The following is a 5,439-nucleotide window of genomic DNA, read 5'->3' on the forward strand; positions in this document are numbered from 1 at the left end:
AATTTTATTTATTTTGTATATTGTTGTATAATCATGATAAAAGTAATAGAACTGTGAAAATGAAATGAAAACCATTGCAATCACAAAACGATAAATTGTCATCAAATATAAATGATTAAGTATGCAGTTGTCCTTCCTAGATTTATAGAAAGATGAAATTTATCATATTATGATAATGATATGATATCATATTATCACTGATAATTATATCAAATTTGTAAAGCATGGTGGAATTTATTATTTGCAGGTTATACAAATAATAATAATAATAATAATAATTCCACTCAGGTAAAACAGCGATAGCAAAAAATCAGGCGAGGCTAGGCTGACTCGGTAGCTCAGTGGTTAGAGTAATGGCACGGTATGCCAGAGACCCAGGTTCGAGTTCTGGTCGAGCCTGCATTTTTCGCTGAAAATTTCTACGTAGGACATCTCCTGTGCGTGCCTATCTAAAATAATTTCATATTGATTGAAATTACATTGCTTTCAAATTTGTTGCATGTTTAGAAAATATAAATCCTAATTACTCGTATTCTTTATTCCAGATGTACCTGAAAATGATGACTGTACTAGCAGTGATGATGATTCACAAAGTATGGAAGATGTTGAAAGAAAGTCATCCAATGAAGAACCAGCTGCTCTTCCTCCGAGGGTTGTCAACAATCTACAAGAGCTGTAGATGGAAGACGCATAATATGGAAGCACAATTACCTCCAACATTCGGCTAGTGACACATTATTTTCAGGTGTTACAGATTTGCCCCAGTGTGTTTCTGCTCTCAAAAGTCCATTTGATTTCTTTTCCTTTTACTTCACACCTGAACTGATAGAACTGATTGTGGAACAAACACGACTCTATTCAGCACAGAAAAGACCTCAGAAACCAATTGATCTGACAAAAGATGATATGGAAAAGTTTTTGGGTTCTCTTTTGTGGATGTCTATCATCAAACTGCCTAGATCAAGACTATATTGGAACAGCAGTTTCTTCATACCCCAAATTGCCTCCCTGATGCCACTGAACCAATGGGAAGAATTAAAACAGTTCTTACATTTCAATGATAATTCCACTCAGGTATCTCGGGATCAACCTGGATATGATAAGCAACGTAAAATAAGACCACTCTTAGAAAACATAAAAGTTCAATGCCTGAAAGTTCCAATGGAAGAGAATCTGTCTGTAGACGAACAAATATGTGCTTTCAAAGGACGGAGCTCACTAAAACAGTATAATCCCAAAATGCCTCATCGCTGGGGTTATAAATTGTATGTTATTTCAAGAGTCAGTGTCCTTCCATACAATTATGAACTTTATAGTGGAAAAGCAACTGACACACTTCCTAATGAAATTGACTGTGGTGCATCAGGAAATGTGGTAATTAGATTGACTCAACCAGTCCCAAGGCATGCTAACCATAAGGTATATTTTGACAATTATTTCAACAGCCCTAAATTGCAATGTTACCTTTCAGGTGAGGGAATTTTCAGCATTGGCACAGTCAGAATAAATCGAGTTCCTGGATGTAATTTAGTAAGTGAAAAAGATTTGAAAAAGAAAGGACGGGGTTCATATGATGAAGTTACAGCCACAATAGATGGGACAGAAATATCATGTGTCCGTTGGTTTGATAACAAGACTGTGAACTTGATGTCAACATTTGTGGGATGTCAACCTGCAGGAAAGGCTAAGAGATGGTTTTCCTCAGAGAAAACATTCAAAGATGTTGACTGCCCAAGTGTAGTTGTGGCTTACAATAAGCACATGGGAGGAGTGGATTTACTAGACTCACTTCTGTCACTGTATAGAATACAACTTCGTTCGAAAAAATTGTATTTCAGGCTATTTACTCACATGCTGGACTTCACAGTTGTCTCTGCATGGATTTTGTATCGTAGAACTAAGATAGAGCAAGGAATGTCTCCACGTGAAGTACTAAACCTCTTACAGTTCAAAGCAGAAGTTGCGGAGTGCCTTGCTTTATGCAAAAAGTCGAATATTCGAAAAAAATCTGGTCGTCAGAGTAGAGAAGTTGAACAAGAACTGAAAGCCAAGAGACATAAGGGCCCAAGAGCAGCAGTCCCTGTCTCTGATGTTAGGTTGGATGCGACGAGCCATTGGCCTGAAGTTACTGATGATCGCCAGAGATGTAAGAAACCTAAGTGCAGTGGCAAGTCCTTCATAAAATGTTCTAAATGTTCTGTTCATCTGTGTCTCAAGAAAACAAATAATTGTTTTGTAGAATTTCACACAATGTGACATAAAATAATACAGTATGGTTTGTTAAATATTTACTTCACTATTCACTATAATTAATTCCTTGAGCTTCACATGTGCATATTGTATCATATTTGGAACATATTGTAAGTGACTTGAAAAATGTTCTAAGTGTTCAGTTCAATTTTATCAAAAAAATTATTTGAAAAATTACTTTGCACAATCCCATAGAAACTAATAATGCATGAAATTTGCCCATTTTTACCATTAATGCAAAGGTGCACAACGTGCCATATCTGGCACATACTGGTATCTCAAATTCAAATAGTGGTAGATGATTTTGGTTAACATTCTTTCCATATGTACAACCAATTGACAATAAAAACCAAAAATAAATATTTTTTTAGTTTCATTTTCTTAATTCATGCAATGGAGGGTTAAAAAGCGAAGTTGTAACCAAGACGATATTTACCGAGTTTGGCCACAAACAAGCCACTTAAATAATAAAGAATGTTGGAACAACCTGCATGCAAGAAAACCACGTGATGTTCCACCTGAATGAAAGGGCACTTTACGACTCTGGACAGGCAAGTAGACGTTCAAGGAGTCGCGCCAGTAGAGTGGTCATGAGATGACGGGAGAAGGAGATTGTAACGCCCTTGGTTCCAGCTTTTGTAATAATAATAATAATAATATCACTTTCAGAGGGAAAAGGCAAAGTACGACACTGAATCCTAATAAAAAGAAGGCTACAGAAAAGGCAAGAAGAGACTGGATCAGAAAAATCACGATTAGAGATCAGCTAAGTGAAAACCAAGCAGGCCAGGCCTGAAGGCAAAGGAGGAAGAGGTAAACCCAGGGCTCGAATTGGAAATTTTCAAGAAACGGAACGCTTTATTTTCGTTAACATGGTGTATTTTTTTTCGTCTCTGGTTACTAGAGCGACCTGATAACGACTAGTAAAATGATGCGCTGTATTACAATTAATAATTAATATTAAAATTTTGTACATTAACACCAAATTTGTATTTATTTAAAAAAATATATGTACATCCTCAATACTCAATCTTGATTTTATTTATTATTTGCAAGTGAAAAATAATTCCATATTGTTGTTTTGCGAACGATCAGGGATTGGATTTAGTATTTCACTTGAAATTTGTCTGTTGGGTTAATCTGTCAGATCTAGATATACGACAATCAATAATATAATAAAAAAAAAGGTCGTAAACCACAAGCCACAGGGAACCTTATGTAAATGTTATAATATGTACTATTAAAGAGTATTAACAATTTAGTTCACACTAAAAAGGAAAATGTGAAATATTTAAAACAATAAACAAACCGGAATGGTCCATTGTAATTTCTGACGGGACAGAACGGAAAGGTTAAAGTGGGATCCGAACCACTATGTGCCTCCACCGGGTATCGAACCCAAGACCCCTTCATTACAAGACGACGATGCTACCACTGGGCCATCGGGGAGACCTTCAAGAATTTGAGGAAGGAGTTTGTCACCTAACGGAAAACTGGAATTCTTATATCTTTCCTGTGCTATTGATCGTTTGTTGTTGTGGATAAGGTTGGTAAAGGTAAACCTTTTAAGACAAGATTGGTCAACCACGATTTAGCTTACAATAGAGAGTCAAAGAGGTGGCCAACATCTCGATTTTTGAAGTCCGTGTCCAGCTCCATGAATAGGACGCAGAAGACGTAGGATTCGTCGACGGCAACAAACACTCACATCCGGTGATCTACGGGATGTGCGATGAACCCGAACACATCGATTAAACGTGGATGACGGATGCCCGATGACCAGAGGCCGGATACGTCACAATATACGCGCACCGAATTTCGACGCATCATTTGAATAAACCACAAAATTAACACTGGAAATGAACTACCCCCTTCCCTCCCGGCCACCGCAGCATCATCGGACGGGTAATTTATTACGGCCCGCGGAATGCAATACGGGAACCGATAGATCATTCATGCACGGCGGCAAAAGTGGAGGTTTTGTGTTGCGGGCCACAGGGGGGGAGGGGGTTGGTTAGCTACGGGTTGGAAGCGGAGAGGGGGTTGTTGTTTGTGTGGAGTTGTTGCAATGCTTGCTAAACCCTACGTTTCGCTTTGAAACTGAAAATAATCGGGAGGGGTAGAGTTTCTGCAGCGTGCATAATGGTGGCATAGCACGACAGCCCGTTTAAAGGTGAAATTATAAAAATAGAATATAAAGTTATTCACTGTGCCATGGAGCCACGTAGGGGGTATGGAGATAGGACTCAACACATTCTTGAACTCGGTGATATAATAGTGGAGCCAGTGTGATCAGCACCACAGAAGAAGGAAAGGAAGGAGAAGGAAAAGAAAGAGGAGGAGGGGAAGGAAAGGAAGGAGAAGGAAAAGAAGGAAGAGGATGGGAAGAAAAGACAGAAGGAAAGGATGGAGGAGGAGGGGAAAGAAAGAAAGAAGGAAAAGATGGAGGAGGAGGGAAGGAAAGAAAGAGAGAAAGGAAGGAGAAGGGAAACAAGGAGGAGGAAAAGATGGATGAGGAGGGGAAGGAAAGAATGAAGGAAAAGATGGAGGAGCGGTAGGAAAGAAAGAAGGAAAAGATGGAGGAGGAGGGAAGGAAAGAAAGAGAGAAAGGAAGGAGAAGGAAAAGAAGGAGGACGAGGGGAAGGAAAGAATGAAGGAAAAGATGGAGGACCGGTAGGAAAGAAAGAAGGAAAGCAAGGAGAAGGAAAAGATGGAGTAGGATGGGAAGGAAAGGAAGAAGAAGGAAAAGATGGAGGAGGATGTGAAGGAAAGGAAGGAAGGAGAAGAATAGAAAGAAGGAAAGGAAGGATAAGGAAAATATGGAGAAGGAGGGCGACGAAAGAAGGAAGGAAAGGAAGGAAAAGAAGAAGGAGGATTGGAAAGAAAGAAGAAAAGGAAGGAGACGGAAAAGGAGGAGGAGGAAAATGAGGAGGAGGGGAAGGAAAGAAAGAGGGAAAGGAAGGAGAAGGAAAAGAAGGAGAAGGAGGGGAAGGAAAGAAAGAAGGAAAGGAAGAAGAAAATGAAGGAGGAGGAGGGGAAGGAAAGAAAGAAGGAAAGGAAGGTGAAGGAAAAGGAGGAGGAGAAAGGGAAGGAAAGAAAGAAAGAAGGAAAGGAAGGATAATGAAAAGATGGATGAGGAGGGGAAGGAAAGAAAGAAGGAAACGATGGAGGAGGAGGAGGCGAAGGAAA

Source organism: Lepisma saccharinum, chromosome 1 (assembly GCF_977018435.1).
Source record: "Lepisma saccharinum chromosome 1, izLepSacc3.1, whole genome shotgun sequence".
NCBI classification, from domain to species: domain Eukaryota; kingdom Metazoa; phylum Arthropoda; class Insecta; order Zygentoma; family Lepismatidae; genus Lepisma; species Lepisma saccharinum.